At 42.7% G+C, this 26,501-nt stretch overlaps 2 protein-coding genes across 2 annotated transcripts in view; one reads left to right on the top strand and one right to left on the bottom strand.

Moving 5' to 3' along the window:
* Positions 1 to 26,501, bottom strand: part of LOC139797453 (magnesium transporter NIPA2-like) — a 286,983-nt gene that overhangs the window by 184,654 nt on the left and 75,828 nt on the right. The gene's annotated exons all lie outside the window — the stretch shown is intronic.
* Positions 7,789 to 26,501, top strand: part of OCA2 (OCA2 melanosomal transmembrane protein) — a 190,400-nt gene continuing 171,687 nt past the window's right edge. The window contains exon 1 of the mRNA XM_071746616.1: positions 7,789 to 8,041. The gene's annotated coding sequence lies outside the window, so the exon portion shown is untranslated. The remainder of the gene's footprint in view (positions 8,042 to 26,501) is intronic.

Raw genomic sequence — 26,501 nt, 5'->3', positions numbered from 1 at the left:
ATAGGATGCTGGACCCTTAAAGAAGTGAAAGGTCCTGGTAACTAATGGCAAGTTAGCTCTTGAAGAGACCTGACAAAATCTGTGGCAAGTAAAAAAAAAAAATAAAATGTATATATATATATATAAAGCTGAAAGGAAAGGAAAAGATGAAAAAAGCTGGTGGGAATGACTGTGTCTGGTCTTTTTAACATCCTTGTTGATGTGAGTGTTAGATGTCTCTGCCATTCCCAAAGACATGAGTGCTCCTTCCCCATGGAGAGTAAAAGGTTAGAAACAAAAGCTGCAAAGTGAGATGAAACGGTGTCTCCTGAAGCACACCTCTCCTCTGTTCAAGTGTGGATGTGAAGGCGAGGATTTATGGTGAGATGTTCCTAGAGGTGAGCTTATAGGACATGTTCTTATAGGTGAGCTTATGGGAGCCAGCTGTGCTTTAAAGAGCCTGGAAAGAAAATTCCTTTCACCACTTGGGCAAATGTTGAGTTAAACCCTGCAGAGGTGGAGATGTTTCTGCTCAACCAAAGTGACCCGAAGAATCCTGTGAAATGGGGCTGGGAAATGTTAGGTAACATGCAGTAATCTTATAACTTTCCTAGCAGAACTGTGTATACAGAATATGTGTATCATTAGTGATCATTATGTATTTTTATTAATTATATACATATATGGAATATGGATGAAAAGAAAAGAAAGATGGATCGGAAGATAAAACCACATGAACCACTATTAAACTTTTCTGAAAAACCATAGCAGTCAAATACCTTCTTTTATGAAAAATTCAGAAAACTTCCCAGTTCAAACAAACTAGCTTCACATCTGCTAGAGACATAATCTCCTCTCTGCCTCACACACAGAAATAATATGGGTTCCATAGCCCTATTTAAGACTGAGATTTGTCTCTTTGGACACCAGCATAAACCTCCTGGAGTAATTATTTTTCTTGCTCCACTCCAGACCAGTGCAGGGTGGCATCCATGACCAGAGGGGTCATGGATGGATGGCCCAGAGGGGGCATCCATTGTCACTCTGGAATGGATGCGGAGATCAGCAAAGGTGCAGAGGGATGCAGAATTTGTTGCCACTCCGTATTTGTTTTTCTATGTGGATGAGAGATCCACACAGATAAAGCTGCATCTTTGTAATTGCCTCAGCTGAGTTATGATTAAGCCTAAGGATATGGGATGACTTTTAAACATGAAGCTTCTCTTTTACAATGAGTGCTGTCTCGTGCTTTTTGACGTATGTGCTGACACATAAAAGGGTGTTTGCTCTTGTAACTGCCTCTTTATACAGAGCCATCTCATGGTCCTAGCAGCCCCCTGTGCATCACCTGGATGCTGCTCTCCTGCCCTTCAGTCCCTGATGCAAGGTGTAGATTTCCAGCAGCTCCTTGACCTGTGAAGGTGGGAAGGGTTTGGTGTACCGGGCTACTTCAGTGCCTGGAGGCTACAGCCAGGAGTGGGAGCAGTGTCAGGCAGGCAGTGAATGGCACCTTCAGGGCCCAGAGCTCAAAGGGTACCATTGTTATCCCCAGCTGAATCCCATGACCTGGTTGGTGTGTGGAGCCTTTCACAGCAGACCCAGGCACAGACAACAGGACTGGAGTGCATGCCCATCTCCTTGCCAGCACTGTGCTGCGAGCAAGTATTGAAAGTTTATGGGTGCTCTGCTCTTCCCTGTGGGCCCCTCACTGCTGGTGAGGCATGCTCAGTGCTGGGCTGGCCAGTGTGAGCAGGACTGGGGCTTGATATGAGACACTGAGACCTCCAATAGTAGAGTCCATATGGAGTGCAGGGTAGGTTTGTTAAATATGACTGGGGACTGAATGACAGAGCACCCATACTGTCTTACCTTCACCCTAAAATAAAAAAGATCATGGGTTTTTCTCCCAGAGATTAATTTCCTCTGGTTTTCCTTGCTGCAGCCCTGCCTGGAGCAGCTGACTGCTTGTTCCTGTGTGCTCCAGAAGGTACATCTTTCATTTCAGTTTGCTGGTTAATTGAGTTTATTTTCTTCAGCTTTGGCATGTATCAGCACAGGCTTCTTGAGTGGTCAATTCAAGATAGCAAATCAACATCCAACCATTAACATGGCACTAAGCAGGTAGTGTTGCAGGAAAACTGTGCTGTTCCTCTTCAGTAACTGGAGAAGAAGCCAGCTAGTTTTTACACTCACTACAGCTGCATGGTTTGCAGGTATAAACTGTAGACTAGATTCTGCTTCTGATCCCCTCACCCCTCTCACTCCCTTCCCCCAGCTCCCATGTCTTTTACATTTCTACTTTCCCTTCTGAAAATAAATTATGCTGTTCCAGGTTGGTGCTGAGCAAATGGACTTGATGATGCCCCTGTGTTTTCACCTGCTCTGCTCAGTTCCATTCCTCTCACCATCCTTCTCCCCTCACTTCTCTTTCCTATTGCAGAAAGGCCCTCACAGGGGCTGGGAACAACAAGAAGAGCCAGGAACCTACAAGTAGAAAAGTTATAACCAGAGCAGAAAGGAACAGATGGGACAGGTGAGGACTGAGCACAGGCACAGATGGACTTGGGCTTGTCTGACCCTGGAGTGCATTTGCTCAGTGGAGCTCCAGGGATCACAGGGAAACAAGGTGGTGAATGTGGACACACGCCTTAGGGGGATCAAATCATTCTGGGGTTACAGAGACCCCCTTAAGTGGCATCTCCCCCTTCCCATTCATTACAAAGGAGATGTAGACATTTCCCTCCAGAGAACTGCTAAATTGTGTCACCTAAGGAGTCAGTGTCTAAGATGAAGGTGTCCCCATGTGAACTCATGGAATCATAGAATAATCTAAGTTGGATGTGCCCATCCTCCCCATTTTGCGATGCAGAGGCTTAATCTATGCAACCAATACTGCTTATCCTGAAGTAGGCATCAGGATGTGGTGTCCCTTTCTCATTCTGCTGGCTCCATTGATCTTGCATCTTCAGGGACAAAAGCGGGAGTTTAGACTTGTGGTTTTCATGTAGTGACCCCAAGTTTACCAGCATAAAGCCTTCCCTGCTTCAGGTTGCAATGATGCAGAATCACAGAGTCACAGAAGGGTTTGGGTTAGGAGGGACCTTAAAAATCACCTCATTCCAACCTCCCTGCAATGGGCTGGGACAACTCCCACTAGACCAGGTTGCTACAAGTCCAGTCCAGCCTGGCCTTGAACATTTCCAAGGATTGGGAATCCACACCATCTCTGTGCATTAGAGGTCTCTGCATCTTTATTTCAAGTGTAGGAGAGGGTTTAGGCCAGACTAAGGAGACGTCCCTTCCCCAGGAGGATATGTCTGGAGGGCTTCCCAAAGCCCCCCTCTGCTCCCAGACCTGGGGCTGGGCAGACAGCCCTCTCCCACCTGGAAGGCCCATCAGGAATGCAAAAGCTCCTCTCTGTTGGTCTGAGCTACATGAGTGTCACACAGCATTCAGCCTGAGCACAGGAACATTTTTCCCTATTGAGAAACAGCTGTTTATTCACAGCTCCAGCAGGATTTTCCTTGCATGCATGGGCTATGATCTTTTTATTTATCTGTTTATTTATTTAACTTGATAAATAGACCGGCGTGGTAACTTTCTCCATGAAAACATTTATAGGAGCTGTTTGAAACCACAGTTTTGAGCTGAAAAAAACAGATAAGCTAAACCCAAATGTGGTTTGTCACCTGCTTCTGCTCAGTGTTAATTTGTGGAAGCAGGAAAGTTTCAAAACTCAGTACTAGAAAAAGAATCTGTTTGATTCCAGACCCCAGTTATCTTTGCTGTTCAGACTTAGAGATGTGAAAGCCTAAGTCAAACTGAGCAACACCACAACTTTTTCTCAACAGTTTTTTTATACATGATTCCATGATTTACATAATTTTCTGTTTCTATTTTTGTTGCCATTGCAGTTTCTTCTACGAGCACAAGGCATGATCTTCCATGTAGTTTGTCAGCAAGTATGCCAAATGCATTGTTTTCAGAGACTTGATGCATACACTAAACACCACTTTCCCTAGTGCAGCTGCATGAGTTATGTTGCTGTTTTTTACCTACATTTACTAATACATTTAAGGAAGTGCAAAAAGTGTGTGACCTTCAGTGTCCTATTCAATCCTGGGAGCCTGAGCCTGCTCCAGCCTTTCTGTGTTTGCCTGGATCTTTTTATAGACACCTTCTTGCTCCCTGATTTCCAGTGTTAATTTGTAGACCTCTCTGCATCAGCTGTCCACGGGCTGTATTCTCCCTTCTGCCTCTTCCTCTCAGCCATCCTTTGATTGTCTTGCTGGAAATAGATTTTTTTTAAAAAACTGACCGGACTGGATTTTTTGACTCAGCCTTTTCAGACTTTTACCTGCTCTATATTCCAGCTTCTCCTTTGAGAGGCATTGATTCCTGCATCTCTATAACCCCTAATGCCATTTTCACACTTGGTGTTTCTATGGTGCCACAGCTTTGGCTGAAACCTTTCTAGATCTTGGCCCTACAAGCTGGTTTGCATAGGAGGTGAGCCTTGCCTGTTTCTGAATGCTTTTCTTAAGTTCCTATTGCCCTTTCTTTATGGATCTAAGAAAAGAATAATAAACTTCGATTCATTTTCCCCTTGCCTCTCATCATACTCAGACACCAGCCTTAGTTTCTCAGGACTGAGTTTCTCTTCTCCCTGTGAACCACAGAGTCTTTCAGGTCTGCTCAGCTCCTGCTTGCACAGGATATGCAGCTAACCTACTTCTGAAACCCCTCTTACCATAATGTGCTCATAAGATGCCTCCCATTTTTGTTTTGTCCCAAGTGTCTTGAGTTTGCCTTTATCTGTTTTCCCTAGAGATACCTTACCTCTTATTTTTGATGCTGGGCAACTTTCTGCTGCTGCTGCAGACTGGTGAGAATCTCTTCAGTAAATCTCTTTGGTAGGCTCACCTGGGTAGGCTTGACTGCTCTTTATGACCTGGGAGGGAAATACTGCTGCTCCTTCCAACCCAGTGGTGTACACAGTTTCAGAAAGTCTGAAAGAGCACAGTCAGTTCCATGGTGCCAGCAGGAACTTGCAGTGTCTGTGTGTACAGAACTCTACAAACTATCCCAAGTTTATATATGCAGATTTTAAATTAGTTCTATATTTACCAGGAAAAGCCCTCACTTCTATGGCTAGGTCTCCAGATAAAAGTTTATGGGAAACAGATGCAAAAGCGTGATTTTAGTTTCCTGTTTCACTAGAGCACATGTTTATGTTTATCTGACATGTAAACTTCACAAGAAACTCTTCTTTCGATTTGTAGGGATTTCTACTGGCCTTCCACTGTTACTATGGTTATCTCAGTGATGAAGCAAAAATCTTAATGGAAACGCAGGATAAATGAAGTGATGGGTGTTTGGAGAACTCATGACAAATAGAACAGGTTTTGGCGTGTGCTCTCTTGAATAGAATAATAGAATCTTAGAATGTCAGGTTGGAAGGGACCTCACGGATCATCTGGTCCAACCTTTCTAATATTATTGTTTATACGAGATGTCTCAGCACCCTGTAGAGCTCAGAATCAAAACTTTCCAAAGTGGGGGAATCTACCGCTTCCCCTAGGACCATTCCAATATCTGACTGTCCTCATAGTGAAAAATTTTCCTCTTGTGTTCAAACAGAAACTCACCAGAAGCAACCTGTGTCCACTGCCCCTCATCTTGTCCATGGGACTCCTTGTAAATTGGGAGTCTCCTTCGTCTTTATATCCCCTCTTTAAATGCTGGAACATCATATTAAGGTCTCCCCTAAACCTTCTCTTCTCTTGACTGAACAGACTCAGTTTTCTCAGCCTCTCCTTGTGTGGCAGGTGCTCCAGCCCTCTGATCATCCTTGTGGCTCTTCTCTGGAACCTCTCCAGCCTGTACACATCCCTTTTGTACATTGGGGACCAAAACTGGAAGCAATACACCAGGTGTGTTCCAACAAGCACCAAGTAGAGCGGGATGGTGACTTCTTTGTCTCTGCTGGTGATGCCCTTGTTGATGCAACCCAACATCCCATTGGCTTTCTTTGCAGCTGTGGCACACTGTTCCCTCATGCCTCTTGTCTACCAAGACCCTCAGGTCCATTTTCACAAGGTTGCTCTCTAGTCAAGTGGATCCCAGTCTGAGCTGCACACCTGGGTTATGTGTTCCCAGCTGTAAGACCTTGCACTTCTCTACACTGAACTTCATAAAGTTCCTGTTAACCCACTGCTCCAGTCCATCTGAGTCATCCTGGAGGGTGGCTCTCCCTTGTGAGGTGTCAGCCTCTCCTCTCATCTTGGTGTCACCAGCAAACTTCATCAGGGTGCTCTTGGGCCCAGCATCCAGGTCTCTTAAGAAGATATTAAACAGCATTGGGCCCAATATCCATCCCAGGGGGACTCCACTTGTGACCCATTGCTAGTTGGAGGATGAACTATTTACTATTACCCTCTGGGTACAGTGGGTCAGCCAGTTCCCCACCCACCACACAGACCACTTGTCCAGGCCATGAGGAGTCAGTTTCTCCAGGAGGAGGCTGTGGGTGACCGTATCAAAAGCCATGGAAAAGTCCAGGGAGATGGTGTCCACCACTCGCCCTGCATCAACCAAGTGGGTTACTTTGTCACAGAGGGCAATGTGAAGGGACACCTCCCACCAGACCAGGTTGCTCAAAGCTCCATCCAGCCTGGCCTTGAACACTTCCAGGGATGAGGCATCCACAGCCTCCCTGAGCAATCTCTGCCAGTGTCCCACCACCCTCACACTAAAGAACTTCTTCCTAATATCTAGCCTAAATCTACCACCTTCCAGCTTAAAACTATTACCCCTTGTAGTATCACTAAGTGCCTCTGTGAGAAGTCCCTCCCCATCTTTCCTCTAGGCCCCTTCAGGCACTGGAAGAGTGCTCTGAGTCTCCCTGGAGCCTTCTCTTCTCCAGGCTGAACAGCCCTGACCCTCTCAGCCTGCCCTCATCTGAGAGGTGCTCCAGCCTTCTGATCATCTTCATGGCCTTCCTCTGGATTTGGTCCAAGATCTCCACGTCCTTCTTGTCTTGGGGGCCCAAGAACTGGACACAGCACTCCAGGTGGTGTCCCATGGCAGTGGAGTGGAGGGTGAGCATCACCTCCTCTGACTTGGTGGCCACGATTCTTTTGATGCCGCCCAGGGTGGAGCTGGAGCCCAGGATATGATTTTCCTTTGTGTTATTCCTCTTGTAGCTGTGATATTAATGTGTCATATGTTTTTCCATTTAGCATATACTATATGGGGAGTGTATTATTAGTTTTATTTTTTAAAAACTTTTATTAGCTTCGTTCGATACAGGCAAAAAGAGGCTGGATGGTGTGGAGCTTAGTTAACATTTCATTAAGTACTGCAGTGTGATTCATACATTTTTTAAATTCCCGTGTAAAGAATGAGAATGAGTGTTTGTCAGTATGATCTTTTTAGTACTTTCTGATGACAGAAAAAGTGAGCTCCGCTCTCCTTTCAAATACAATCCGTTCTTTTGTAGTGAGACCTATAATATCTGCTCTTTTATAACTTCTGGGGCAGTTTAACAATGGTATTTCTGCTCTGCTTCCCCTCCAGCTTCCTTCCCAAACTCAGGGCAGTGTCTGAAGTGCCTGCTCAGTGAAGCTCACAGAGGTCTATGGACTCTTTCTCTCTCTGCCACTTGTTACAACCATCTCAGGCTTCTGAGGAGCTGTGTTTCAGCAGGGAGTAACGGGTGCTGGGAGTAAGTCAAGTGCTGGTTTCTCACTGAAATCACATGATGGCAAATCTGGGAATTCCTGCTTCATTTATGAGTGTGCACAGGATGCAATGTCACTCTCTCCTCACCCAGAGATGCCTACTACGAAGAACTGAGCTGAATTCCATAGCGACAAATTAATTTACCCAAATAAACTCCCTATTTGCAAAATACCTGGCATCTTGCAGCTCCCTCAGCTGAACAATCTATTTTATTTTTAGCATCTGTGTACCTTTTTTTTTTTTTTTTTTTCTTTCTTCATTTTGGATATTTAAATTTTCAAACAAAAGAACCGCTTCAAGAATTCTTCAAAAAAAGCAGGTAAAATGCAATCTTTCTACAAGAATACTCCTAGAATAGTTAAATGTAGTTTTGTTATTTTGAGAGAAGTTTTAATATGTGCCATAAAATATTAGATATTAAAAAATGAATCACATTTTGCAAAGAGTGCAGGGGCTCTGGACAGATTTCTATGTACCTGAGTATTCAGTTTTTCAAAATAGCAGTCAAAACAGTGTCAAAACAGACACATCAAGTGTATGCGTAATATTTAATGGTTCTATTAGTTAAATTTTCTTTTACCTATTGTCTCAAACAATAACTTTTCCCAGAATCTTAAATGTTTAAAAGATTGTTCTACTTTTTTGTTAGATTGTAGCTTCTCTAGGGACTCAAACCTACTGTGATATTTAAATGTATATTTCTTTGCTTTTCTATTTATGTGAAAGGGAAAGAGTTCAGGCTTACTTTTTGGGATGGATGGTCAGCAAAACTTGAACCTTTATGCCTAAAACACATCGATGTTGCAGAGTGGATACATCTCTCAAGTAAAATGATTTGAGAAAAATGAATGAGCCAGATATGTACTCCCAGTCATTTTCTGAAGCCTTCCTTTTCATGGATTTTACACACGTTAGCTGTATTTGTAACAAGCTGTTGTGATTTTTCCACTCATCTTGCTGTAGCAGTCTGCCAGCAGGAAAGCAGTCTCCAGACCAACAATGGGCTGGTTTGTTCTGCTCAGCAACTGCTTTTGCTGCAGAAGGAAGAGGATGAAACAGTCTCATTTCCCAAGAGCTTGTGATTTTAAAAATCAGCTGTGGTGAACCTTTGGTTTGCAATGAAATCTAAGGTCAGGGGATTTGTCACTTAAATTTAGCTAGATAATTTTAATATTCATATTTACTTTTTGAGAATAAAGCGTATTATGTAAATAAATTAGATGTTGAAGACCTACAACTTTAAAGAGATGTTGCTCAGTTGACGTGTAGGAATCTTTTTAACTTAATACAGTTATAGATGGAAAACAGACACTTATTTGCTACCTGCACTTTCCCAAAAGAAGTCGAACTTCTCACATGCTGCCACCAAAATTCCTGGTAGCTTCATGAGGGCAGCTCCTGAATAGCTGCTGAAAGCTTGGCTCTTAATGCAGACTTTGATCTATTGGTAGGAGCTAATTTGGGCCTCATCAGGTCTCTCTTGAAAAGTCCATATTCTTTCTTCTGGGTTAAGCAGGTCACCATGAGTTAGCCTTAAACATCACTGGAACGAAGGGAAACCATGGATGACAGAATTGCTGAAATTTAGGGCTGAGTAGGTCCTGGTGAGTTAATGAGAAGGTTTGTCTGAGTTATGGGTTTTTCCTACAGCTAAATACAGGAGGAGAAATTGTTCCTTGCTGCAAGCCTCTGGGGATAATGTTTGAGTAGAAACAGGAGGAAAAATTAGGCTTGTGGCCATGTGAAACTGCTGTTGAGGGAGAAAAAGGGAAGAGCAGAGTGCTAGTCTAAGAGATTTGCTTGTGATTTTCCCTTCAGAAGGTGTGTTACATAAAGATACAGCCTTCTAGGAGAACTGAGAAATATAAACTTCTGCCCTCTTTTTTCAATGGTAGAGAAATAAAAGGACTAAAAACTATCACCTAAGAAGAGCCTTTTTAGTCTGAGACAATTATTTCTACAATGTTTCTTGAGAGGTACAGAAATACTGAGAAAAAAACCTCCACAGACTAATTAATATTTTTTTTTCTTTCTGTGACTGGGTGCTTTTGCCAGATCACATTTTCCCCTGAGGATTAACTTTGAACTGCCAATTAAAAGTTATTGCTAAATCCTGTTACAGCAGAAAGCCTTCAGGTTCTTAATGTTAAAATTTGGCCATTGTCTCTCTCACAGAATAGATTAAACTACTGGGATTTTGGTAAATAACTTTTCTAGAATACCCACATAGTCAAGATATATTTTTAGTGGAAGTGTAACAACTGCATTTACTTCAGGTTATTTCATTTCATTAAAAGCAAGGGGAAAAACCTGAATTTGAGACAGGGGCAATGAAGTTATAAAGTTAGCTTATCCATACAGGGATGGCTTTGTTTCTTCTTCAAGAGCTTTACAAAACGCCATCAGCCTGTCCTATTTACAAAAGAAAACTACTAAAATATATGTACCAAAGGCTGGATGAGCTTTCTCACAATTTTGGGGCAGAGGAGCCAGAATAGGGAAATAATTCTCATGCTTTTCTGACAGGCACACTGTGTGTGTCACTGCTCTGAGCAGGGACAAATGGAGCATTATCTTAGAAATCACCATATGGTAACGCTTGGCAGATGTTGCATTTTTAATGTGGTCACTGTAGGATCATCATCCACTCTAAAATCTGTGTATCCAGCTAGGAACAGATCAAGCAGGGAAGAGAAATGTAAACCACTAAGATTTGAATTTGCTTGAGAGAAGAAAAAAATTCTGTGTCCAGTAGAAGAGTTGTACAGTGCTGCCAAAACTATCCATTAGGTGGGTATCTACTGAGCTGGGTGGAACATAAACACTGTGCTTAGCTGTAGATCAACATTCTGACTCTCATATTCCTTGAATTTCCTCACTTTAGCCCTGATCCTAGCCCTGTGATCTTGTTGAAAACGTTGAAATTCTTATATCATCAGGAATATAGATACACCTAGCATTTTCCTATCTAAAAGGGCAGGAAAAGGGTTGTCTTTTTAGAAGAAAAATGGTATCCTAGAAAGGAATAAAATCTGCATTCCTGTTCTGCAAATGAATGGATGAACCTGCTTCTATTCAGGTCACAGCATCTTCTGGTTGATGACTTTTTCTTGCATACATTGCCATTTTTTGAAGCTATCTCCATGGGACCAATTGAGAGAAGACTTAGGTCCTGCAGAATCCCTCTGCAGCATTTCATGGGTTTAGGTACCAGATCTGTGGTATTTCAGGATTCTATAAAAAAGAGTAAAAGAACTTCTCAGATGGGAACTTTGGCAATTGGTAGGATCAACCACAGCAGGGATTTCTGGGGCTCTGAAATTTTGTTCCAGAGGAACTGGCTTTTCAAATAGACCCTCAGTAAGTGTAAAAGGTACCTGCTAGGAGGACTAATGAAATCTCATTAGCTACATGGCACAGGACAAGGCTGTCCCCCACAAGTTTTTTAGCCTGCCTGCCATTCACCAGCCTCTACCCCATCAACAGCAGACACCCTTACCTTCTTCTATGGTCATAAGCCCCTTCAGAGGCTTGCAGCAACACCTGGCTCAGCACTGTAGTGGTCTCATTTGGTTCTCATTGCCTGTTATTAGTTTGCATAAGCTCGTGACCTCTTCTACTCTTTTGGGAGGGCTAATTATTGTTGCATTTATTTTACCTATGTAACTATCAGCATGCCTTGTGAATGCTGAGCTTGAGGGCTCCTCTAACATGAGGAGACTTCATGTCTTCTCACATGAACTGCTTGTAGTAGAGAACTTCACCACTTTTACATTTATCATTAAAGTCATTAGCTTAATTTAACATAAAATCAATCAGCTGCATTTCTGTTTTAATTATATAAAGCATCGTGGCATGATGAGCTTTATAACTTGTAATTTCAAAACTTACAAACCTACAACAGCATTGATTATTCTTTCTCCATAGACTGGGCTATGATGTCTTTGCTTGCTTCACACAAATGGACAGTAGGGTTGTCACCCTGCTTTGTGTAGGGTGTAGGGGGGGAGTCTCCCAGGTTTAGATTTGTTGGATTTTGGATTTCCATTTTTTTTTTTTTCTTCCTTCACTAGTTCCCAACTATTGAATTCTGCTCAACCCCAAACACATCTACTTTCTGCTCGTACTTCTGTGGTGATGCAGCTTGCAGCTTAGCCAGCAAAGGTGTGGATCTGGGGAATGACACAGAACCTCATTCAGCTACTGCCACAGCTGGGCCGCAGTTCTCAGCAGCTTCCCAGAGGTTGCTGACATGGAGGTCTTTTCCAGTAGGGTTACACTTGGTGTCATCATTTTTCCCTGACTGAAATACTGACAGAGAAATGTTTAGTCAAATATAATGGAGAGAGACTTGCTCATCTTGAGGTGCTTTGGAGCTGCCCCAAAGCCATAGGTTTGCTCTGCTCTCAGGCCTCGCATTGGACTCTGTAGAATTTTTTTCTCTAATGTTCATGGAGTCATTTGTTAAAATCTTGAGTTTTTTTACCTGTCATTAGACCAGAAGGACTCGAAGCATAGCTGTTCCTCCCAGTCGAGCAGCAGAAAGCCAGTATGGTTACATGACTTCTTTTTGATTTGTGGATTAGTGAGCAGTGTGGATTTGTTAATTACTGAGCTGGGAAGTGGCTGCCCTGTGAGGGACAAGGCTGAGCTGGGAGGCATTTTGTGCTCTGCGAGAGGCAGCAGCAGGGTGAGAGCATTGAATTGCCTCTTCCAGCTTCCCAGTGTGAGAGTTGCTTCAGGAGGGGTGCTGGGAAGTTTGCTGGAAGAGAATTTGTTGGAAAAATAAATCAAAGGGGAAATGTGTCTGACATTTGGTGCCAGTCTCTGTTCCCTGCATACCCCCAAAGGGCCTTTGTGAGTGATTTTCCTTCTGAAAGAGGTTCTCTTTCAGAGAAGAAATGAAATGCAGCACTTTGTCATTGCTTGTCCCAGAAACATATTTTTGCTATGGCTTTGCAGGTTTATAAGTTTGGAATTTGGGGTTTTTTTGAGCAGAACAGCTGTGCTACTTAAAATGGGAAAACTATATTTAAGTCATAACACAAGCATCACAAATACTGAAGATTCTTTCTGGTGCTGTGGGAATAGGGCAATGTTCAAGGTGAAAAACGCTGAAAGATACACATCAAGTAAAAATTGGAGAGATGTTGAAACTGGCTATTGTGGCTCTTTTCAAGGACATTTAATTTTGCTTCCTAGTAAATAATGGTATAGAAGCTGCGGCAAATTTCACAACCCTGTGGAGTTCTCATGATAAATGGGTAATTTAGAAATTTGTTTCAGTCAAGCTAACCAGAGTTCTGTAGGCTGAAATATTTGTCAAAGTGTTATAATTTCTCATCAGAAATGTTCATACAGTAAAACACTTTCCAATATTTTCCATTTGTATTCAGGAATGTACTCAGGAAGATTTCTGATTAAGGGGTCTCTTTAAAGCAAGAACAGTTTCTACCTGTTTGGTAGCTCTGGCAATGTGTTTTCTTTAACCTTTTCAAAGACACAGTTCACCTTCAACACTGTCTGTTAATTAACTTTTAATTCCCTGGCTAGGCATTGAACTTTCTTGTTCTGTCTCATCAGTAGCAAGGGAGAATTTTACCTGGCAGTCACGAGGGGCAGTGGGTTCATTACAGGGCCTTGAATAAAAATATCACTGAAAAAAATGGAAAAAAAATAAAACAAAGTAAGCCTTGGGATGTACGTGGATGAGACAGCTGTGAGCCTCAGAGCTAAAGCTCTTGAAAATCGGTGAGGCAGAGAGAGGAAGAGACACTTCAGCAGCACTTTTGTATGAAATGAGGCAGCTGAACACAGTCACTCATTGACAGGCAGAAGAAAACATATCAGAAGAGCCTTAAATACTCTCAAACATGGCTCAAGCTTCAGTCAAGGACCTGGCTTTTTCAAGAATAAACTCAACTGGAACAATCTGTTGCAAGTGAGAGCCTCTTAGTTTTTTGTGCTGGCGTTTTTATACTTGCTCTTAAAATTGCTAATACTTTTTTTTTTTTTTTTTTTTTCTCTCTGAATTGACAGTCTTGTGCTCGTATGCCCTTGCTTGATTTACTTTAAAACTTCATAGTGCCTTAAATGGGGCTAATTTAATTGAATCATAGAATCAGAGAATCGGCTGGGTTGGATGGGATACCTTGGTGCTTCACCCTTCAGATCCAATGTCCTGCTGAAATGATTTCTCCTGGTGTGTTACACTAAGAAGCTGAGAAGCACTGGAGAAAAAGTGCTTAACTATAGCCAGCAGTGGACAGTTACATTTTATCTTACATTTCATCTGTGCTGGAGCTCCACGAACTTGCAGCCAAAGATGAGTTTTCATGTGACAGAGCTCTGGCAGAGCAGGGGGTGAGGGTGTGTTGGCATACGCATGTATGTGGGGGAAGGAGGGGGTCAGTTCATAACTTCCCCGTGTGTTTTGCATCCAGCAGTTCCTCAGACCATCTGTGTCTAACCAGGAATGCCTCATCACCATCTGAGGAATTTTACATAATGTCAGGCTGGTCAGCTGAGAGGAGAGCATCAGCCAAGCCCTCTCGCTGCCGTCATATGCGCCGGGGTCTGCTCCTTGCATGGTGCTGCCTCCTAGGGGCATTGCCGACTCCTTTTCAGCAAACATCCCTTGGGAGGGCTGGAGCCCAGCCTGTGGTGTAGTTTCAGGTGGTGGAGGATAATTTTTTCAGAAGAACCTTGGTGAAATAAGGGCCGAAATCAGCTTTGACAACTGTCCTTACAGATTGATAGAGAGATACCTGGTTCTGCCTAAACCCTTCCAGACAGGCAATTAGGCTTCTGTTCCTCAGAAACTTTGGCACTTCAAAACATTTATCATCGGTGTTTAGATGAAATAAAGAAATTTGGTAATGAGAGGCAGATGAAGACTCCTTGTACAGTCTAGTTGTCCTGGTTTGGGCACAGACTCAGTGGATGGTAGCAAATGCCTTATGGGGTTGGTTAAAGCAGTGGAAACAAAACAACTGGCAACGTAGAGATAAACCTATCTGGGCTGCTGAACTGTGGAAAGACATTGCTGCTAGGTTAGGGAAACTTGATGTAAAAGTGCGTCATGTAGATGCCCACGTACCTTCATATTGAGCTACTGAGGAACATCAAAACAACCAAAGAGCAGATGAGGCTGCTCAAGTGTTCCAAATAGATCTGGACTGGGACACTAGTGAATGTGCTTACAAGCTTGGTTATGGGAGACACAAGCTCCATGCCTTTCTGTCCCAGAAGGAAAAACTTACTGCCTACTGGGACCCCATTATCTTTTTACATTTGTTCACTTACTCAGGGAACTGCTGGCTCAAACGTTGAGAAGCTTTGAGGGCCCCAACTGATAGTATCTTGGTCTCTTATCTGCCTTACCTCCTAGTTTTGAAGCCAGGCCTGGTTTGAACAGGAGCTGGACTAGGCAAGTTCCAGAGGTCACTCCCAACATGGACTGTTTAAGATTCTGTGTCTTCCTTTGCAGAAGGTCTTAACATGGCTTCAGATCTTCCAGAGAAAGAAACTTCTAGGTGCATCTTACCCACAGAAAAAGAATGCCTGACCACAGGCTGCAGTCTTTTTCCCCAGCCCAAGAGATGTGCAAAAACTGATATAGCTGACCAGCTTGAGAAACTTTTACTGCTCCTACAGAGTGAACTAGTAGATAAAGGCAGAAGAATGCCCAATTTCAGGTCCAATGCTGGGTTGGGGGGACATTCAGATGAAAATCTGTTTTTGGATCAGAGATTTTAATCCAGTTTCCCTGTATTCCAAACGAACCTTTTGTTTTTTTGATGCTTTAGAGTCTCAGTCTGGTTTTAACCAGAATGTCTGCAGATGGAAAGGAGGAAGGAAAAACCTTCTTCTAAGAAAATATCACTTGCAATACAGCCATGGACCAGGAGCCCAAAAGGTAGCTGGACAACTCCATGCTGAGGAAACCTCACAAAGGCTATGGAGGAAAAATCTACCATCGCCTGCTCAGGAGCTGCAAATCCTTGGGGAATCCTGGGGAAAGCAAGACACAGGAGTCAGGGCAAAGGAAGGCAGCTCTGAGCTACGCTGGGATGGCCAGGCTGTAAGCATGGCCTGGGCTCTCTATGAACAGATTCACAGAGCTGAGTCTTAACCTTAATCTTGCTACATTTCAGCATCAGCCCTGTGGTTCTTCCTCCATACACCACATCCTAACATGATCACATATCCTTATGGCAGTTTTATAACCTAATGTGCAGGTCTTATATATAAGAAATTTTTTTGCAAACGCTTCTATATAAATATTGTAAATGCAATGAAATCTGATTTCATTGCACGGTCCTTTTATTATCTTGGACATACAGGCTGTTTAAGTGCTTGAGAGGAGTGTATTGGGGTAAATCTCTGTAGAGAAATCATCCTAGGAGACACATTCAAGATCCTGATAAAACTGCATGTACTGAAGTTTTTATAACAGAGGATGTCATCAGTGACTCTGCTTTATACATTCCCTCTCACTCCACTCACAGCAGTTTTGTACATCTCTTTCTTATCTTACTATTTATGGCATTGCTGTGGTAAAATTCAGCAGTAGGTTTAGGTCCCAGATCTGTTACAACATATGTTCTTCAGGTTCATTAACTTAAATGTTCCAAATTGAATAAGAGTAAATGAGTTCAACTGCGTGCATGTAGGAAGCACAATGAAATTAAGTTGTTGCAGTCTTGCTGAACCTATGAAGCCACTGTGTGTCTTTTGGTGTTATGCCAGAGATACAAAGAAGGAAATACTTGAAGTCATTGACTTCAGCAAGGGTAAATTGCTTCTCATTTCAAGTGAACCAAAGGTACATCTGGGGCATTTTTCTAAAGCAGCTTTAGGATATGAATACCTAAAAAATTTGTCAAAGGAAAAGCTACTCTGAGACACCGAATGTTTCTGGTGTTTTGCAGCAGGTGTCCCCATGGTTGCACATCTCCTGCCCTGCATTAGAGGTTCTGGTGAGGATAGTCATGGGGGTGGCTCAGGGGTCAGAGCCAGCACACCATGACCATACTCCCAGGTTTGCAGTATGATCCCATTTGAAGGCTGCCATCACACAGCTCAGGATTTCTCCTTTGCTAGGTTCGGGTGCAGGACAAGTGGCAGCTCTTCCCCTGTAGTTCTTGATGGCAGTGATTTTGTGTTCCAGTTCTTAGGCAAGTGTTTCTGGAGGTATTTTATTTCTTATGGATAACAGCACAGGGAGCTTGATATTGTCCCCAGTAGGCCATTTTCCTGTGGCTTTTTTTCTCTGATCAGCTGAAAAAAAAACACAAAAACCCAACAAAAAAACTAATAAAAGACCTGAGTCCAACAAAACCCTCTGCACAAAGCTCTTTACCATGTACAAAATCCCTTGGGCTTAGAGGTGGCAGGAACGTGGCTGCTGCTGGACTGGCAGTCCCGGTCTCTGTGCCTTAGGTGCTCAGTGCAAGCAGGAGTAAGTGTACTTGGGATGCATTTTCAGTTCAAACCAGAATATTTTATTCTTTTTCTGGCTGGCCACAGACAATGTTGCTGATGAGATAAGGTTTATTGATGCAATGTTTAGATGTAGGAAATCTGAGACAGAGGTTTTAGAAGGTTTCCTTGCTGATGTCTAAGATGTTAGTGGTGCTGACCAGAGGTAACATGTTCTGGCTGGTAGGGATCCATTTAAACCTATGTTTAACCCCCTGTTAACATGTGCCAGTCAACACTCACTTCCCACACTGATGTCAGGGATACAAAATGTGTGATGTATTGGCTTTGGAGGTTATGGTCTGACTGTCTCTAGAGAGAGCTTGGCAAAGAGAAGGTTTTGAGGGGATCTTACTGTTGTCTTCATCAATTAAAGATGGTTATAGAGGAGACAGAGCTGGGTTCTTCTCAAATGTAGATCATAAAAGGAAAGAGGTGACAGCACAAGCTACAGCAAGAAAAATTCTGTTTGCATGTAAGGAATTTTTCTCATGCTGAGAGTGGGTCAACACTGCAACAAGCAGAAGGAGGCTGAGGAATCTCCATCCTAGGAAATATTTAAAACCTGGCTGGATAGGCCCTGAGCAATCTGGATTTATTTTGGTATTAGCCTTGGTTTGGACAGGACTGAGACTAGAACACCTCCACTGGTCCCTTCCAACATGAATTATTCTGTGGTGTGTATTAGAGAGTAATGTGAGCAGCCTGCTCCGAGATGTTTACCTGTATTTTGAGTGTTAAAAGGAAGCAAAGCATTAATGCTACATTAATTTTCCCGAATCCCTTATTGTGCCATGCAGTGAATTAAAACCACAGCATGAGCCAGTGATGTGCTCGTCAAGGCTGGAGGACGTACTCTGCTTCTGCTGCAGGAGAATTTGTGTTCACCTGTGGGTGCTGAGGGGCAGGGGCACACCTGGAGAAGTGAGACTGCCTACCTGAGGCTACTGCCTGTGTGTCCCACTGACCCTAAGCAGCTCCCCTCGAGTGCAGGTGTTCTGGTTTAGCTGCTTCCCAAAGAGAAGAATCATAGAATCACAGAATTGTTTTCATTGGAAAAGACCTATAAGATCACCAAGCCCAACTGTTGACCCAGAACTGCCAAATCCACCACTAAACCACTAAGCACATCTACCCCTTAAACACCTCCAGGGAGGTGATTCAACCATTTCCTGGGCAGCCTCTTCAGTGCCTGGCAAACCTTGCAGTAAAGCATTTTTTTCCTAGCATCCAATCTAAACGTACCCTGGCCTCTTGTCCTAGTGCTTGACTACTGAGAAGAGACTGCCATCCCCCTCACTACAATCTCCTTTCAGGTAGTAGTAGAAAATGAGCTGTCCCCTCAGCCTTCTATTCTTCAGGCTAAAGAACTCAAGTTCCCTGAGATGCTCCTCATAAGGCTATGTTTTGTTGCTCTTCTCTGGACTCTCTCCAGTACCTCAGTGTCTTTCTTGTAGTGAGAGGCTCAGAACTGAACACAGTAGTTGAGGTGCAGCACCACCAGTGCCAAGTACCAGCGGTAAATCTCTTCCTTACTGCTTCCTATGGCTGCACTGTTTCTGATAAAAGCCAGGGTGCTGTTGGCCTCTTTGGCCACCTGGGCACACTGCTGGATCATATTCAGCGGCTGTTGCCCAGCACCTCCCTGTCCTTTTCCTCTGGGCAGCTTTCCAGCCACTCTTCCTCAGGCTGGCAGCATTCATGGGGTTGTTGTGACCCAAGCACGGGATCTTGGCCTTGTTCAGTCTCATGCACATGGTCAGGGCCTATTGATCCAGGCTCTCTGGGTCCCTCTGCAGAGCCTTCCTACCTTCAGGCAGATCAACACCCCTGCCCAGCTTGGTGTCATCTGCAAACTTACTGAGGGTTCATTTGATCCCCTCAACCAGATCACTGATAAAGATCTTAAACAACACTGAGCCCATCACGGACATGTACTCAGAGCTGGTGAGGCCACAGCTTGAGTCCTGTGTCCAGTTCTGGGCCCCTCAGTTCAGGAAGGAGATTGAGGTGCTGGAGCAGGTCCAGAGAAGAGCAAGGAGGCTGTGAAGGGATCCAGCACAAGTCCTGTGAGGAAGGGCTGAGGGAGCTGGGGGTGCTCAATCTGGAGAAGAGGAGGCTCAGAGGAGACCTCATCACTCTCTACAGCTCCCTGGAAGGAGGATGTAGCAGGGGGGGTCGGTCTCTTTTCCCAGGCAGCCATCATTAAGACAAGAGGGCATGGACTTAAGCTCTGCCAGGGGAGGTTTAGGTTGGATATTAGAAAGAATTTCTTTACCGAGAGGGTGACCAGTCATTGGAATGGGATGCCCAGGGAAGTAGTGGATTCTCCATCCCTGGAGATATTTAAAAAGAGACTGGATGTGGCACTTAGTGCCATGGTCTGGTAACTGCAGTGGTAGTGGATCAAGGGTTGGATTTGATGATCTCAGAGGTCCCTTCCAGCCCAGCTGATTCTATGATTCTATGATTCTATGACTGGTGAATGGCCACCAGCTGGATTTAAGTCCATTCACCACAGCTCCTTAGTCCTGCTTTTTTACCCAGGTCGATTTTGGGTTTGGAACAGGAGTTTGGTTGACAAGGGGAACACATAGCAAAAGCCTCCTCAAGTGTGGCCTCTTGGAAGGATTTTCGACAGGTTCAGAAGCTTGAGTCTGGAAAGGCACCAGCAGTCATCATGGAATCATAGAATTTTCAGGGTTGGAAGGGACCTTTAATATCACCTAATTCCAACTCCCCTGCCACGGGCAGGGACACCTCCCACTAGATCAGGTCACTCAGAGCCCTCTCCAGCCTGGCTTTAAAAACTTCCAGGGATGGGGCTTCCACCCTGTTCCAGTGTCTCACCACCCTCATTGTGAGACACTTCTTCCCAATATCTAATCTAAATCTACCCTCCTCTAGTTTGAATCCAATCCCCCTAGTCCTGTCACAACCTGACATCCTAAAAAGTCACTCCCCAGCTGTCTTGTAGGACCCCTTCAGATACTGGAAGGCTACAATAAGGTCTCCTCAGAGCCTTCTCCTCTCCAGACTGAATAACTCCAACTCTCCCAGCCTGTCTTCACAGGAGAGGTGAATCATCATCATTATCATCTTCCTCTTCTGCAAGGTGGGTGAGAGATTTGCTCTCACTGAGGCTGGAGTCATGAGGAGCAAAGAACTCAAAATGCTCCTTTGGCTGCAGGAGCTCAAAGGGAAATAGCAGAGTAACTCCCTCTCCTGCCTCAGAGGACTGGTTTTGAAAGTGTCCTCTTACTGCTGGAAAATCCAATTAAAATACAGTGCCTGGCTAAACTTGGTATCTGAATTGCAGAAGCATAATGAGCTCTTTGCATTTTGTGTGTCTCTCAGTTAATGAGTTCTCCTCTTATACAGAAGCTCTGAAGATAGATTTTTATTAGCTTTTTAATTATTATTAAGAAAGAAAAAAAAGATATCCTTCTGGATACGGTACCTCTCAGACATCCTGGCCATGTCAAGAGCTGCCAAAGCATGTAGAGTGTGATTACAGTTTCCCATTTCATTGCTGAAGTGGCTCTATAAATAACAATGTTCAATGAAAGTTGCTGGCAGAAGCACTGCTTTTAAAGCATGAAAATGTACAAAAAAAATCTCAATAACCAGATTTTAAATTTTTTAAAATTTTTTTTTTAGTTTAGTTTTTTTAGGGTTTTCTTTTTTTTGCTTAAGCCTCCTAAAAGTTTTATAGGTCCAAAAGGAACAGATTACTGTAAGGATTTTTGCAACAGCTTTTTCTACTGTGATAACCATTTCTGTTTTCCCTGCTTCTTATCAAAGATCTGCAAAGCCAAGCTCTAAAAATTAAATTCCATATGATACTGTCACTGCTTTATTCCCTGAGCTGGAAAATTAACCCCAAATGGTTTTGAAAACCGAAAGAGAATTTGTACAGCTGATCTTACATAGCATTTGGGGTTCAAGGGGGACTTGACTCCATCACTCACACTTTTATCACACATTTGCACATTTCAGCCAGTTTTCCAAGCATTGGATCGATAGGTGTGACTTGTCTAAGCAGATATTCCAGTGATAGCTCTAGCTGAGAAGATTATGTTAGGCTGCTGTCCTCAGTAGTTTGTGTCAGTAGTTGATCAATGTGATAACTTAAAAAAAAGATCATCAAAATTTGTGGTATATTTCCTGTTTGAATTTATCTGGCTTTAGCTTTCTGCCATCAGTTCATGTCACGCCTTGTCCACTAAGTAAAGAGTCTTTTAGTACCAGATACTTTCCCTCTGTGAAGGTGGCTTAGGAAGTGAATCTTTTTTTTTTTTTTTAATGGGACAGATCGCAGATTGAGTACTTTTGGTCTTGCTTGCAGTAGGTAGCTGCAGCCTCTGAATAATTTTAATTGTGTTTTTTTCCCACATTGCCTCCCTTCTTCAAAATTCCTTTCCAAGCACAATATGGTGAGTAACAAAATTTTACATGAAAAAAGCCATCTCAGTTCCTACCCACTACTTGGCCTTCCACATTCAAGGACTAACTTGGTCCTTTTTCAGCACAGAGTGAATGAGATTGTAAGCTTTCTTTATCTGTTAAATGCTGGGTCATTTTGCAGGACCACTGCTCCCCACTGTCTAGCTTAATTTTCTGTATTCTGCATACCTTGTTCCTTGGCCTATTAGGTCTGTACGAAGAGATGCTTCCTCTAAACAGGCCCAGGTGGCTGCCTTAAAACCGGTTTATAATCACAGAAAAATTCAAATGACAATGGTCTCCATTAAGCAAAGAGTATCTCATTAATTCTGGGGCATATAACTGTTAGCTGAAGGTGTCTATATTTTCAAAGGGAAGCTTCTCACACCAGTTCCAGGCAATGCAATACTTGGGCTGCCCAGCTCTTGCTGGTTTTCCTTACACATTGAAAGGAACAAATTTACACATTCATTTTCAAATTCCTAATAGATATTTACCAATCATTCATTGCTTATAGACACCTTTTCCCCTCTTCATGAAAATCTGGTTTCTTGAGCCAGCCACCACCTATTCTCTCCTCCTGAATCAGCCCAAAGGTCCAACTTCTTGACTTTAATAAAAAAGAAGAGAAACTAGTGTTCCTTCTTGGCAAAAAGATTATTCTGCATCTACCTACAGATGGCTTGAAAGTCCTGTAAATCAGAAAAAAAGATGTTTAATATATTGAACTCAACACATTTAATGAAAATTTTTTAAAAAGTTGAATGCAATAAATAAAACTCTTTTTGGACTATACTAAGCAATACATTAGTTGAACTACAGCTCTGAGCACCAGTTGATTTACTTTCAAATAACTAACTCAGAACAGTTCTGCATTTTAAAATGCAGACTGTTAACAGGGAAAGTTAATAACTTACAATTTTGTGTTGCACTCTTAACTGAGAACTATTTCTGCTACAAGGTAACATTTGTGAACTATGATAAATGAATGAAAAGAAGACAATTTTATCTAAAAATTATCTATAATCTAGCAATTATCTTGTATGAAGTGAAAGAAACAAATGTCTGCACTTTGATGTGAAATTAATATATATTTTTGAACAATGTGTCTCCTGAACATGATTAAATGAAGACTTTGGGATGCACAGAATTACCTAGTCATTGTCTTCCACTTTCTTATGAATGCTAGGGTGAGATTTCCAAATTGTATTGGGGTAAAGAAAATTTCTGTATTCCAGTGAAATTGCTCAGAAGTTTAGATGGACCAAATTATCTCTTTGAAGGTAATAACCCCTGCCAGCCCCAGCATTCATTTACACTGCTTTGACTGTGAAAAGAGGATTTAGAGTAAGTGCAAACGTATCCTGCTCTGGCCTTAAGGCAGGGAGAAGACTCATTAATTAGTGTGAGTATCAGGCCCAAGAGTTTAACCTCCTCTCCATTTCTTATTTGTACCTATGTGTCATGCTGGGAATATGGTGTCCACTCCTGAATACAATGGTAAGGACCAAGAGAAGAGTGCAGCCAAATGTCACACAACAAGGTGATAGTTTCTTCTAGTTCTCTGCTGAGCTCTGTGATCTGCAAATTATATTTTTCAGGGGCTAAGTTTCAACAGGGATTTTTAAAGGGATAGTGTGATGATGGAGGGCTGGTGCTAGAGATGAAACAAACTCATCTGAACTTTTCTAAAGCTGAGTGCTGGCTGTGCCCGTGGGGCTTCCCTGACACAAGGTGATCATCATGCTTATGAGTGCCACGTGTGGCCAGGGAAGGCAGCCCCTCATTTCCCAGCCTGTGTGCTGCCCTGCATGACAGCCAGAGCCACCACGGGGCATTTCCACTTCCATCTGACCTAAAAAACTTACAGTGAGAATAAAAAAAGAAAGGGAAAGGTGTGTACATGTCTGCCTCCCCCCCTGCCTCTGTCGTGCTGCTCTGTCAGTCAATGGTGAGTTTTTGACTGCATAAGGCTGTCATGTCACATTGGACTTAACATTTGAAAGCCAAGCTACTCGAGAGACTGGAGGATCATGTGGTTGTTCTTCCAGCCAAGTTTCCCTCAGATCTTTAAGCAGCTGCTTCAGAAATGCATTCTTGCTGCAGACCTTCTGGAGACTTGGGAGGGATTCACAGACAGGCTCTCTAATGACTCCTCTGTGCAGTGAACTTTCTGCCCAGGAACACACTTGTCTCCTGCAAATGCCAACAGATATAATCACTCCTGAGGGGAGGATTGTTTAAAATAATCTCAACAGAGAGGCCACCCTGTGTCTCCCTTTTAGAGGAACATACTCAGGTGTACTCTTAGGCATAAGCCAAACATTTTGATGAGGTAACTGCTGCTACTATAACGTGCTTCCTCAAAATCTCAAAGTATTTTACAGCTTTGCTGAATGAAACCTAGTGGACCAATGTTATTTACTAGACAGAGCACACCTTAGCCCTCAGACAAGCTTAAATGCATAGTGAAGCAGGGAACAGAAAATCCTCTCTATTTTCTCCAGTTTTGTGACAAATGCTAGGCTGCATCTTCCCCCACTCCCTTTCCTCTTAAATGGTTAAAGCAATCCCTGGTTGCTGGAACATTTAAACTGCTTGATCACTTTGGAGATTTCCTCACTCTTCCTTTTTATTGTGGTAGAAAAGCCCTGTTTCTGTGCTATGTTTGAAATATCTTCTTCCCAGGTATGCCTAAATAATTCACAATGAAATGAAATAATGAAATAATTCACAATGACATTCCCACCAACATGCAAAGAGTGCCTTCCATGGGTGAGGGAGGAGGAAACATTGTGGCCTCCAGGAAGCAGTGCCAGGAAAAAGAAATACACCAGCTGCAGCATTTCTGTTTTTATGCCTTCTTTGCTGCTGTGGATCAGGCCTGGTCTGGTGGGTGTTTTTTCCTCCCAGCCTTCCCTCTGTCTGTGGCCATGGATCCTACTTCCCAGCACAGTGGTTGCAGTCTCCTTGTGTGATTTTGACCTCTGGCCCTGAGCTTGCATGGTTCAGCTTTCACCTTGGAGTCAAGGATTTGGGAAACTTTTATTTGTAACCAAATATATCTCACAAGCTAAGCATTTCAAGCCTGTTTGCAGCTTTGAAAGGCTTGGTCTGGAGCCGAGTGAAGTCAGTGGAAGGACTCCCACTTGCCTCAGTCATTTTGGATAAAGCCTCGAGCCAAAGCTCACATTCTCTACATTTTAGCATGGATTTGGATTTTCATAAGCTTTAATACTCCAGAAAGCTGCCAGCTTCACAAATCTACATCTTATAGTGTATGCTTTCAGCTCCTTGGTTTTGTTAAAATGCTTTAAAGCTGAGGGAGAAGTTAACGAATTTGTCAGGACCACAACATGAATCAGTGCCATCAGCAGTGTGGGAACACCAGTTATCATTGAAGATGTCATGTTTCCTTCCACTAGATGATTGCTTGCATCTAAGAAATATGAATATACATAAAAGAAGGTTCATTGGCAACATGAGACAGCTAAAAAGCTGTCTACAAGAGTAGGGTGCTACTGGAGTACCCAAATCCAGAAAAGAAAGTTCTAAATATGCCTGCTTGCATTTTCACCCTTGCTTACTTAGTAGAGGTGTCATCAATTTTTAATTCATAGCAGAATAGGTTATTAGAATAGCACTGAAATTTTAAATCCAAACTGAGGTTTATTAGCTCAGTCAGGTCTGACAATGTCTTAGCTAAAATCAAAGCAAAAGTTTATTATGAGCAGAACTCTGGCTCTGTGGAAAGAAGAAAGTATTAAAGATGTCTGGAATCAGTGAAGTGACATCCATTTGCAGGGTCACTGTCTGGCTTCTGGAATTCTTTGCTTTTTGCTATGACTGTGCCAGAAGAGTATTATTTTTGTATTAATTACTTTGTAAAACAGGAAATATTTTTGTCCTGTGGTGATGATTAATTTCTCAACATAGCTGGCAAGCTATTTAATAAAGGAAGGAAACAATTATTTTAAAAAATAAAAACAATTTTTCAAAGCTCTTTGAGTATTGATTATGAAAACAGATCTATATAGAATACTGAACTAGGTACCTTAATGTCCCCCTTTGGTTTAATCATCGTGGATGTATTATGGACAGTATCAACAAACCATATAGCAGCTATTTTTACCAGTAGTGAAGGAAAAAATTCAATCATATTAGCAGGCTATGAAAAATTTACATTCATATTGGTGGTATAATGCTTTGTTTGTTAGTCAAAATAAATGCTGTGCCAAAGGTCATTTCACAAAGCAATCTCCAACCTGATAATACTAGGAGAAAAAAGACCAGCTAAAAACTCTTAGGTCTATCTCACTGTTACCTCCATTTGGACTTGGGTCCTGTAATCTGCTCTGTGGCATGTTTGGAATAAAGAGAAAAACAGCAATACCTTGCACTCTGCTCTTCTGCACCTGTTGGTATTCTGTTTTTCCATGGTACAGCTGCCAATGCATATGGAGGCTCTAGTTCTTTTGTGCAAAGAGAGTTCTTATCATCATCTTTTCTCTGAAGTAAATTTAGACTAACAGAAGACAGGAGAAATGTGACATGAACTTTCATTGTGTATCAGTATTCCAGCTGCTGCAGCAATTCCAAGCACCTGCAATTTATCAAGTTAGGCATAAGAACGATTGACACTGTGGGAATAACAATGTCCTAGACATGTCATTCGGGGGGAGGCAAGAACATTTTTCTGCACTTTGTTTTAGGGAGCTTGGTGTTCCACTTAGAAGTCTGTAGAATAATCTGTTAGAACTTGTAGCATCTACTAGTAGAGCATGGTCATAAAAATAATAAAAACTTGACCTTTGATATTGGTGTTTCTTTTCTACTTGTCAGCCTGAAAT

Source organism: Heliangelus exortis, chromosome 1, assembly GCF_036169615.1.
Source record: "Heliangelus exortis chromosome 1, bHelExo1.hap1, whole genome shotgun sequence".
NCBI lineage: Eukaryota > Metazoa > Chordata > Aves > Apodiformes > Trochilidae > Heliangelus > Heliangelus exortis.
Note: the sequence above shows the minus strand (reverse complement) of the source record. Positions and strands in the feature narration are given on the sequence as shown.